The sequence below is a fragment of the Montipora capricornis genome, chromosome 3 (assembly GCF_036669925.1).
Source record: "Montipora capricornis isolate CH-2021 chromosome 3, ASM3666992v2, whole genome shotgun sequence".
In the NCBI taxonomy this organism is placed as follows: Eukaryota; Metazoa; Cnidaria; class Anthozoa; order Scleractinia; family Acroporidae; genus Montipora; species Montipora capricornis.
Genome location: NC_090885.1, coordinates 66,778,693 through 66,791,192, shown reverse-complemented (window position 1 = coordinate 66,791,192; position 12,500 = coordinate 66,778,693). Strand labels below are relative to the sequence as shown.

Genomic DNA, 12,500 nt, shown 5'->3' with positions numbered 1-12,500 from the left:
TTCAAATTCTTAACTGCTAGGTGGTACGTTCTGACAAAAGGCAAGAACCTCTCAGTAGCCTTTTTTGTTTTGGTAAGAGCCGAGTCTAGAAAAGAAGCTGACCCGTGACAGGGACCTTTTTATGGTTTTTTTTTTGGATAGACGCGCTCTCAGGCGTTGTTTAAACTAAGACGCCCAACAAACAAATTGAGCAAAAAGCCTTTGAGAGACATTCCTAGGCTCCTTATAACGTATTAAGACTTTTTAAAGAGATGTTTTTTATCACCTAGAAGAATTTGATCTGTTCGAACCTTTAGCTGAAAATTGAAGGGTCCGAAAATTTTCGGGAATGATATCTTCATTTCAGAAATTGGCAGCTGAACGTTACCTTCTAAGGACTTCCCAGAGAACCACATGCTCCTCCGAAACTGCTAGGTGACCTTTTTAGGTGCCAAAAGTTGTAAAAATACCCCTTCCAAATTAAGACGCGATTATATAAACTTACACTCAATAAACGGGACTTCGTAAACTGAAATTGACGTACCATCGCACCGTTTGACGGCCGACCTTCTTCAGAGACCTTTAGATGCACGTTTACGGCTAACCGCAAACTGAGGTTTGAGATTTGCGGTTTGGCGTTAGAGGTTGTGATAGTTCGTGCATTTAGATTTAAGTAAACAAGTGCAAAGCTGCGGAGGCCGCCATATTGAATTTCCTCGATGCTCAGCGTTGATGTTTCAGTCAACGAAATAAATAAAACCAGGGCTCTTTTGATTGTTTAATTCACATGAAATGAAAGATAAAAAGTTGCTTTTTATATCTGCCCCGTTCATACGTGGGATAATGTAACTTCCATGCCATAAAGAGCTGAGGTAAATTACTTACGTGAAAACCTACCTTCCGCCGTTGAAAACGTCAAAACTTACCCTCGAACGTGACGGCAAGCGCTAGTCATGTGACTTCCAGCAGTTTGAGGTTAGCCGCAAACGTGGATCTAAAAGTCTCTAATGGCCTCGCTTCTGAGTGGTCTATGGTCGCGCTTACCTCGGACTGAGCAGCATCTTATTCGAGTGCCATCAGACAAAGTTGCCAAATCGGCTAAAATTAGGCAATATCTCGCAAGCTTGAGCGCTCTAACTGTTTTATAATGCAACACATTGATAACAAATGAAAGATTCCGAACTTGTAACATTTGTGAAGAGGCGCCGATCCTTCGTTTTCACATTCTCTAGCGAAATCTACATCTATCGCCGAATAGACGTCATGTAGACCTACATCTATCGAGAGCTTTATGATCATATTTGGGCACTGTATCAATGTGTTCAATTATAAAAAGATTTGTATGAGTTTATTCCCCAGAGCCTCGAGATAATGCCTTAAATTAAAGGAATTGTATAAAAGTGGCCGTTACTGTCATATATACTAAACACAAATTTGGTCTTATCAACGGAGTTGATGATCTAAATTGGCCACCGTACAGAAATCTAAAAGCTGACGTTTCGAGCGTTAGCCCTTCGTCAGAGCGAATCGAGGAATTGTGGGTTATGTGTAGTTTTTTATAGTAGAGTAGGGGCTACGCTATTGGTGTGTTAACATGGCAACGTGAAAATAGGAATTAGTTAAATGAACAGCGTTCGTTAGTTATTTGTTGCATTCATCGTCAGATCCATCACATGTCAAGATGTCGGTTTCCAAACATAAAGCTGATAATTCGTGAAGGATTCCATAAATTATTTTTGTGTCTTACCTCCGATAAATACAACATGCTGGAAGAAACGTCAGCTAACATCTATCACGTGACAATTATGGCGCGAAACAATATTTCCACCATTCCCATTCACCTGTCGCCATTTCGCTGCTCTTTGCCGTTTTTGTACTCAGTCCGCGCTTTGTGCCTAGTCTACATTTTATACTCAGTCCGTGTTTATACCCGATCTGCACTCCGGGCCCGCAGTCCGCAGTCCACATTCCTCCCTTTATACTGCTCGATTTAGCAACAGGAAGAGAGAGGTTGTGTTAAGAGTAGATGTCGTTCCTCTTAACGGTTGTGACATGCAAGTATTAAAATTTACCTTAATGCAAAATAATCCGAAAAACAAAAAAGTCCTCTTTTTCTGTTTCCTTTTATTAAAATCTGAAAGTGCGTATCCTTCAACCTCGTTCCCAGGACGGGTAGGAGAGAACCCTGGGAACGAGGTTGAGTATGTCAAGTCCAGTCCAGCCGTCGAGACAACACATGTCCTTTTTACATCAAGTCGCTCGCTATTCGATTACACGGCACTTCCAACTCTGATTTAGAATATTGGTTCTAGATTCTGTGGCTGAATTCTTCCTCGTACCGAAGGTAGGAAAATTTGTTTATTACATCTTCATTGAGGTATTAGTTTCTTAGTTGGTGTACATTTTTGTAACGAGCCCTTTAGGCTCATCAATGTCACGTGTTTAAATAAAGTTTTTCAGTTTCAGTGAAGTAACTGGGTGTACCCTTTTACCTTCGCTAAACTGCGAATTGCAACTACTTGCTTCCTAGTCAAAATTGTTTGTAAAAGGAGTCAGTGGGGAAGTGTCTTGGTCACTCTTTACGGAAAATAAACTGGCCTTTTGGGTCATGAATGACGATTTAGTTACGCACTGAAGTATCTTAAAAAACATGTTATAATTCTATATTCTGACATTTGTCTTGCAAAAAAGGCAACACTTAGCTTAAGTTTGGGGAGAGTTAATAACAGTGACTCCCAGTCCATAGACTACCCCAATAGACTACCCAAATGGACTACCCCAAAAATACTATTTCAAGTTAGTACTATTGGTCGTAAGCAGCGTCACAATGAGTGCTAAGCCTAAACATCGATTTTAAATGGCGTTGATCAAAAGTATTTAAGTCTAAGCACCCATTTTCAAAAGGTTAGGTTTCGATAATTGTTGTGATGGCCGATTACTTCATGTCAGTAAAGCGAAGCCGAGTTAGGGTTCCTAAATTTAGTCGCTTGTGGCCGTGCAGACGAAAATAGACAAGGTACAAGCAATGTAAGTATATAATCAATTCAGTTTTTTCAAGAGTACTCATTCGAAATAGTATTTGTTAGAGTTAGTCTTTTTTGGGGTAAGGAAAGGAAAGGAACTTTATTTAAGTGTCTAGTCGTTCTAGCACTGGAGCGCTAATTGGGGACACTGTAAACTGAAATTAACAATTAAGACAAATCAAGTCAAATGTTGGTTTTTGAGGAGAGGGGAAACCGGCGTACCCGGAGAAAACCTCTCGGTGCAGAGTAGAGAACCAACAAACTCAACCCACATATGACGCCAGATCTGGGAATGAACCTGGGCCACATTGGTGGGAGGCGAGTGCTCTCACCATTGGGCCATCCCTGCTGTCCAAGACAAACACCAAAGTGTAAACAATTGAAACGATCACTTAGAGTTTAAAACAATAGAAGCTGCTTACAATACCAAAGAAAAGCAAGCTACAAGAGCTGCTACACTACTGAATTGTGATCTTGTTGTGTGTTTACCAGTATCTTGGTCTATTATTTGTAAATAAATCTCTTGCCTTGTCCAATTCCCCAACTTAACGGGAGAGTAGAAAACACTGATCCCTAGTCTATGGACTACCCCGATGGACTACTTAAACAGACTACTGGAGACTGGGGGGACTAGCCAATCACGTAATATGTTGCAAGAGCTGCTACATCGCCCTCATAATTAGAGGAAATAGTGAATGATATTATAATATTAATTTAGTGATGAAGTTAGGACCATCCAGATAGCAGTGGATAATCCCAACTTTCACATACAGTGCAATATCAGGAAGAGTTAGTATTTTTTTATAAAAAAGTATTTCCCCATGCACTAGACATGGACACTATAAATAAGAAAAGGATATATAAGAGATTAACAAAGCATAATGAATAATGACTGACAAAATGTCTCACTAATGCGGGTAATATAACCACAGTCTTTGATAGCTTTAGACAGAGTTCATTAATGTAATTTTAAAGTGTTATTGTGATAAAAGTGTTCTCTTTAGGATTAACAAGACTTGGCATTGGTACACAATACACAATAGTTTTTTCTTTGTATGTTTTTATTGTCCGTTTACACCTGCAAATCGTTTTGTACTTCCTAGATGTATATGTATATATACATCCAGGTGATCTGGTGACGTAATTTGGAGGACTGGGAAGGAAAATAAGTTTTGTTTCCAAATTTCCTGCAATATTTCCATCGGCAAAACTCAAAGATTATTCCGTGTCTCCCACATTTCCTGTTACTGAACAAACATTCAAGTGGAAACCGCCGAGATATAACCTTGCCTCTGCCATGTTGAATTGACTTACGTCACCAGATCACCTGGATGTATATATCTAAACATGTGACTGAATTTTGAAGAAGATACCTCTGCAGTTGAAGACCAAGTGGAGCCTGCGTCAAGAGATGTCTGTATATTCTTGAGGCTCTAGGCTATGATCTAGTTGTTAGCTAGCACTTATAAGACCAAATCAAAGTTATTTTGGGGGAGTGGGTGGCCCACGTTAGATTTCATTAAGTTGGCTTTTAACTTTGTCAATCATAGTCAGTATTTAGATGACAGGGCTTTGCAGAAATCGAGTGTTTACAACTATGAAATGACCCAGAACCCATCTTTTATGTAGGGGTTTAGTGCAAGATCTCAGTTTCACCCTTAAGGTCCCAAGGGGTCCCCCATGCGTGGACAAGTAAAATATAGTCTGTCGTTAGACATGAGTAAAATCTGTAAGTGGCATTGTTGAGGCTGGGGGAGGTTGAAGTCTGTTCCTTGCTGGAATCGTAGCTATGAAAAGCAGGAATATGGGCTCTGCATCTCAAAGTTTTAAGTTGTGCCAGCAGAAGGAGGTATCTTTTTGTAAATCCAGTCAGATTATATATATATATTTTTTTTCACAGTTTCAATTTTACCATGCACTTGATAATGACCAAAATACGGTCGAAACATCGTCTTTTACCATTGCCTTTTATCGTTAAAAGTTTTAAGAAACCCTTACTTATAAGACTTACAAATAGCTTCAGTATTAGAGATAAAGGCATGCATGGTGGAACAGTTTTCTTTAAAATGAAACTGAAGTGGGTAAGAGAATCCTGGATTTTTTTCATATACGATGTATCTATGGAGGCAATGATACAAACATGAAAGTTTCACTGAAGTTAGAGAAGACAGAAATTGGTGTATACTTGTCTTTATCAGATCTTGAGCCTTTCTTAAAAAGGTGGATAATCTTTACTAGTTTTAATTACCGCAAGTAAAGGAATCATTCACTAGAAATGCCTTATGCCTTTCTTAGATATCTTCACTGAAGTTGGAATAATCATGCCTGCTATAGTTGAGGGAGACTACCTTGATTTAACAGAGAGGTAACGGAGGATCTAAAACTGTGGCTGTCCTTCTTGTCCAGTTTTAATGGGAAGTCCTTTTCTTGGAGGACACCTGGCTTAGCTCTTCAAAACTTAACCTTTACACCGATGCCTCGGGTGCAATGGGTTTTGGTCACATTGGTGCTATGGGGAATGGCCCATTAATTTGAAGTATCGTAATATTGCAATACTTGAGTTTTACCCTATTGTGTTGAGTTTGTACCTGTGGGGTGGGGCCATGAGCAATCAATGCATTTTGTTCCTGACTGATAATGAGTCCCTGGTTCATGTTATCAATAAGCAAACCTGTAAGGACAAAGCTTTAATGTTCTTTGTGCGTAAGCTGGTTTCTATTTGTTTATATCACAACATTGTTTTCAAGGCCAAACATATTCCAGGGACTCATAACAGTCTTGCGGATGCTCTGTCTCGCTTGCAGGTGCAGACTTTCAGACAGCTGGCCCCAGCAATGGACCCTTTACCCACAGAGATTCCCCAGCATCTGCAGCCACAGAATTGGGTCCCATAGTAAGCATGCCTGCAAAATCTAGCCTCCAGTCTTCCTCTCTGCCAACTTATAGGCGAGCATGGAAGCTATTTAACCAGTTTCTGAATTCAGTTTTTCATTCCGCTCACCCCAGTTTGTGCATATCGCCTCATATGTTAGCTCGTTTTATTGCCAACATGTATATATGATAAAAGCTATGCGCCATCAACTGTCAGTTCATACGTCTCTGCGTTAGGTTACTCTCATAAATTTCTTGGTTTTCCTGACCCAACTAAAGCCTTTTTTATTATTCAGATGATCAAAGGGTATACCAAATTAGCATCCCGGGTAGATAGTCGTTTACGAATAACGCTCCCAATACTTCACAGAATCGTTGAAAGTTCTTCTCAGCTGGCTATCTCTAGGTATGGTTGTTGTCAATAGGCCATTTCCGAGATCATTTCTGCCTCATCTTCAAAGCGAGTCTAAGTGCGAAGTTTTTGTTATGAAAATTAGTTTTCATTCATATGTAAAGTAGAACTAATTATCATTACAAAAACTTCACACTTAGACTCGCTTTGAAGAGGAGGCAGACTTGAACTCGGAAATGGCCTATTTCAAGCCATGTGCTCCGTGGCATTTTTTGCCTTTTTGCGGGTTGGTGAAATGACTATAAGCTCAAATAATCATGGTAATTCCCCCCTACAAGTCCATCAGCTGGTTAAACTTCTTGATAACATGCAACGTGTTGTTGCCTTTAAAGTCGTTTTTCACAATTTTAAACGTAACTACAACCAGCGAACCTTTTCAATCGTAATACATCGCCAGCATGTTTTTTGCCCTGTGCAGTTTTTGTTAGGATATTTAACTCTCCGGGGTGACAGACCTGGTCCACTTTTCGTCAATTTAGATAATAGTCCGGTGTCCCGCAGGTCCTTCACGGATCTGCTCTGTCTTTCTTTAAAGTCTTGTGGTTTAAGCCCACAGCTTTACAAGAGTCATAGTTTTCGTATCGGGGCTGCTTCTTTTGCTGCAGAGCGGGGAATGCTCGATGCCCAAATAAGGGCTTTGGGTCGCTGGAAGTCCAACGCTTTTCTTAAGTATATCAGAATCCCTTGTTTATCTACCTGTGCTTAGTCCATCGCTTGCGGGGAGTGGTGCATGGAAGCATTGCTAAATGGCAAATCTTTAAGGACAGGGGAACAGATTAGCAAGGGCAGCTGCCCCCTGTCCTTTCTCGTACGTTAGTTACAGGCTTTAGAGCGCATTGGTTGTCAGGAATTGTCAGCAAGGGCGGCATTTCCTATATATACCATTTGATATTATTATATCAATTCCTTCAGGGCTTTTTAAAACTGATTTGCAAGGGCAGCAGTTTTTTTCCTTTTCTTTTAATTACGTTTTGCTTCGTTGTAGTTTGGGGCTGCATTTCCCTTGGGTGGGGCGGCACCATGCTCTGGTTCATGGTGCTTTGGCGTTTTTGTGCCCTCACCTTTACAGGGCGGAATCGTTTTGTCCAAATCCTTAGATTGTGCATGTTACTTAATTCGAGATTGACATTAAACCGGCTTTGGGTATTTGCCCTCAGCCATTTTACTCCAGACCGCTGGTTGTTTTGTGATTGGTAGCGCCCTGTAAACAAGCGCGGAAAATGCAGCCCAAAAATTTATAATCTCCCTTGAGAAGACATAGGGGGGAAAATACATAAAAGGATAACTTTTGAACTAATGTAAAGTCATGCCGTGCACTCATAGTGTTGGAGTTTGCTTAACAGGATTTCCTAGTTAACTCTCAGTGTCAAAGGCCTTTGAAAGATCGAGAAAAATTCCATCAGTGTTTCCTCATTATCAATAGCACCACTGACCTGTTCGATCTTTTGGTTAAGCATCGAAATTCCGTGCGGGAGGTCATGAGTTTGACTCCAGCGTCAGGGCTGAGTGAGAAGAAAGTCCTACCTTTGTAATTACGGCTGCGAATGGTTAGACTTTCAAGTCTTCCCAGATAAGGACTATCAATTATGTAGCTGTATCTTGTGTCACATGCCAAATACGTGAAAAGGATCATTGATCGGCAGTTCAGTCAAGTTGACACACATGAGAGGTCTAAACGACACAGTGATTCCAAATGCTTCCTGAGAAAAAAAATTCTTTAACTGTCGCTCTTCAATTTTTTCGAAAGTAGGACAGCTAGGTTTCTAAAAACCATATCCACTTCCTTATCTTTTATTTGGCAAGGATTAAAAATGACATTTGAAGCCAAAGGAATTCTTCTTGACACTACTCGTTGATATTTTCTTCTGTTAACCACTTACTAACCGAGCGTGAGGGCCGTTCTGGGGCCTATTGGCCCGAGGTCGTGACAGTACAGACACCGAGCGCAGCGAATTCCGTACCAAAAAGACCGAGGGTCAATGTTCCCCAGTACGGTCCCCAGCAAGTGAGGTTAGTAAATAGACCTTATTCACGATAGCCGCCATGTTGGATTTGCTATTATCGTGCAAATTAGCTGCACACTTCGGAGGGGGCAAACAACACAAGTTCGAGAGGTTACAACGAACATCTTAGCCACACAGATGATTTGTTTCATGTTCATTGAATGTTTATCACCTAAGTAGTAAAATAGAATGCTTACACAAGTTACTTCGATTTTTTTTACTGAAAAATTAGCAGATAACGAAGTAGAAAGTCAAAATGTCGGAGGCAATCAAAAGATATAAACTTATTATAAAAGGTACTTAATTCTAAATTCTAAAATGTACTTTTAGCAATGTTAATTCAATATTTCGACGAGCCGATTTTCCGCAATTTGCCTTTATTCCAATATTTGTCCCCCCAGCATAAGACATGGCTAATTTGCACGACAATTTGAAAACCAACATGGCGGCTATCGTGAATAAGGGCTATTGTTTATTGTATGACATCGTTTCTTTGAAGGATCGGACACTTCTCCTCTTGGTGAGTGTTCGTATAATTTTCGTCTTTCATCAGCAAACCTTTAACGGTAATCTTTTACATATTTTTGCAAAAAATGATTGTTTTGATAAAAAATTAAATTCCGCTTTCGCAAAACTTTTTGTGTTTCGCTGAACTTGAATTTACCGGGAGAGAGAAAAAATACGGAAACGGATCGTTTCCATAGTAATGGACTGTACTGTAAAATCCCCACCAAAAACCAGCCAATCAGATTGCTCCATTTAGCCTGAGAATTGCTTGCCATATAATAAATAATTATATTTTAAGTGCAGGTTATAGATACTTGCTTCATTGCCCAGATAAGTGCGAGGATCATTTCTCCCTTTTATATTTCGTCCGCACTTCAAATGTACTCTTCAAACGGGTTTTGTACAACCGTCTAGTGAATTTTTTGAGCAAACTTAATATTCTTTCCAATAGTCAATTTCGTTACAGGAAAAACCACTCGACCTGTCTGGCCCTTGTCCAACATTATGATAAAAACGCAGCTGCTGTGAAGTCTTTATTTAATAAGGGTAGCACGTAATATCCAAAGGTTTGTGGCCGTCAATCAGACCAGACCAGACCAGACAACAACACCAGGAACTCCTTACCCTGCTCTTTTCGATTGGTGTCTTTAGCGTCCAAAAGAACTTTGTTGTAATATTAAAGGGTTGTAAGAGGAGGCCTGTGGTTTAATAGCGGAGCTCTGCGCGTGCGGTGCACCATTGCTAAGAACATATCATAACCCATCTGTTCGAGAAAAATTGTTTTTGGTACGTACGACCGTACCTCCACCCCTCCATGTATGCCAATGTGACCAGTATCACGTCACCATATTGGACTCAAAGGAGCCCACTACCCGGAGATTCTATACGTATTGTTACCCTTGAGCCAACCCTGTCCAAGTACTGGGTTTCGATTGTATCGCATGCTCAAGCCAGGTTAACTTGTTTTAAGAATAAATAAGACGGGAGCTCCGCTTTTTCGCTTGGCTAGAGCTATATATTATTATCTTTATACAATAGTGTGGCACTTGACTTGGTTGATGGAAGTGACAAGCGTTAACAGTGTCGAAAAAGAGATAATTATATAACGATATAAAGTATAACTTTCCAAGAATGGTATCAACATTTTTTTTTTCGCTTTCGTTTTGTTTTAGCGCCTAATGAGTTACAAGAATGATGTCATAATCAGTCATGCGCAAGAAACGAATTCCTGAGAAAATTCCAGCGAAACGCGGAAATGTAACGAAGCTTAACGAAGGGAATTTTGGAGAGAGGCGTTATCAATGCGAGGAGTGTAGCAAGTGCTTTATCGGAGCAGGAGATCTGAGGAGACATGAAAGAATCCATACTGGAGAGAAACCTTATGAATGCCAACGTTGTGGCAAGTGTTTTAGCCAAGCAGGAAATCTAAGAGAACATAAAAAAGTCCATACTGGAGAGACGCCTTATCAGTGCAAACCGTGTGGCAAATGCTTTACCCGAGCAGGAGATCTGAGGAGACATGAAAGAAACCATACTGGAGAGAAACCTTACGAATGCCAACAGTGTGGCAAGTGTTTTAGCCGAGCAGAAAGTTTAAGGAGACATGACAGAATCCATACTGGAGAAAAACCGTATGAATGCAAACAGTGTGGCAAGTGTTTTCGCCATGGAGGAAATTTAAGGGAACATGAAAGAATCCATACTGCACAGAAGCCTTACGAATGCCAACATTGTGGCAAGTGTTTTCGGGCAATAGGAAGTTTAGCCAGACATGAAAGATTTCATGCTGCAAAGAAGCTTTACGAACGTAGACAGTGCGAAATGCCATGTCACAGCCGAGAAAAAGCAAATGAACGGGGAGTATAGAAATACATCACCGCTGCACCAGACGAGGGCATCGTTAGAACCAGGGAAAAGCACAGCCGTTGGTTTTAGCAGCCTGCGCACTACCAAAATCATATGACGTTTAGGAAGCCGTGAACTTAAGCCGCTTTGGTGGCTTTTGGCTTCGAGAAATTTAGTTTGTTTTGTTTCAAAGTAAAGTATAATGTCTTGTTCCTCTTTACGGATAGTTGTCTTTCAGAATTCAAAGTGATAAACGGTATACCAGCTTCTACGTCTAGTAGTCTTAAATTAGGACTAGCAATAGTTTTGACTACATCTGCCTCCCAAGATAATATGAATGGCGGTTGAGATGTTTTCTAATTAATATGTGCTACAGATTGGCCTTGTTTTCACGAGCGATTTTTACGGTCGCTTAGCGAGCGACAACCGAAAATCGCGTGAAAACAGTTGCTTTTCCAACTCGCTTAAAGGTAAGCGAGTCGGCAAACTTAATTGGAATTCTCATTAAATTTAAGCCACCAACCAAGGTAGCTTAAGCGAGTTGGCGATTACTTTTGGCCAATGAGGAGTCGCTTGCGGTTATTCAAATCGGAAATACAACAGGCGTGCTATTTTTATCATAAGATTGTTTGAAAATGTTTATACAGAGACTATGATTTTGCTTTCTGAGGTTCCATGTAGTAGTTTGTCGGTCGAGTCTGTCGCCCACGTTTCTGATTTGCGTCTGACTAATCGTCGCCCCTGTTTCTGATTTGTGGCTGGAAAATCGATTTCTGACCCAGGCAATATGATATTCTATCAGCTAATATCATCTTTGATTTACAAAGTAAAAGGAATCGCTGTAAATAGTCGAAAATTACTCGCCTTCAATCGCTATGCTGAACAACACTTCGATATCGATGCTTCTTGTGACTTTCTGCCTCGTGACTCAAGTTACCCAGAACACCTCGCGAATTTGGTGAGCAATACCGATACCACCTTGCGCGCTCGGTTGAGCAAATCGTGATTGCATTCCCCTCCACAACATCTACCAATTTACATATTTTCCCTTTTTACGGGAGGGCTTCTAGCTTGCCTCCTCGGGTTTTGGCCTCTAACCCTGCGGGGGCAATAAGTGCTTTAGTTTCGAGAATTTATTGTTAAATGTAATAATTGATCGGAGATGAGAGTATCTCGTTTGAAAATGAAAGGTAAAAAAGATACCTTGATATTTACATTGCAAGCTTTTCTTGGATTTTGCATTCTTGGGGTTGACAGATGTGGCTTCTGCGACTGTCAATACTGAGAAAAACGTGTCGCGGAAATATGAGGCGAACTTTACGGAGGTCAACGGATTACACGTGTAACGAAGGCAATGAAAGTTCCAAGTATGTTTATTTCGCGCCAACAAACACTGACCGATAACACTCGTAAACTGAAAATTAAGGATTAGAATACAACTAAATCAACAACTGATTACAATAAAACAAAACGATACAACAACAATAAAACCGAAAGGCCAAAGATTGACCTTCGCATTTTGGGGGCGGATCCCCAAATCATGGAACAAATACAATAATCAATAAAACCTAAGTTTTCCACAAGCAAAACAACACATATAATCTAAGCTTAACATAAACCCATGCTTAAGCGAAAACAAAGAAAACTCATGGGCCTGAAGTGCTTCGCGTAGCTATCAACCTAAACAAAGCACGCGCTAGAAACAACAAAAATCGAATAATAATAGAATCAATAGCTCCCAAGTGGGCTAATTCCTGCGAGAGACAACATTATGACAAAAGAGAAGAAAGGAAACTTACATATCTGTCCCACACAGTAAAGGTTCAGGCTAGGATGAATAGACTAATTTCTTGACTTGCT

The 12,500-nt window shown here is 40.3% G+C and overlaps 1 long non-coding RNA gene across 1 annotated transcript; it reads left to right on the top strand.

Annotated features, from left to right (window-relative positions):
• Positions 1-2,184: 2,184 nt before the first annotated feature.
• Positions 2,185-12,420, top strand: LOC138043819 (uncharacterized). The gene is made up of 3 exons (XR_011131344.1): positions 2,185-2,323; positions 5,298-5,367; positions 9,968-12,420. It is a non-coding gene; the product is annotated as an uncharacterized lncRNA (long non-coding RNA).
• Positions 12,421-12,500: the final 80 nt, after the last annotated feature.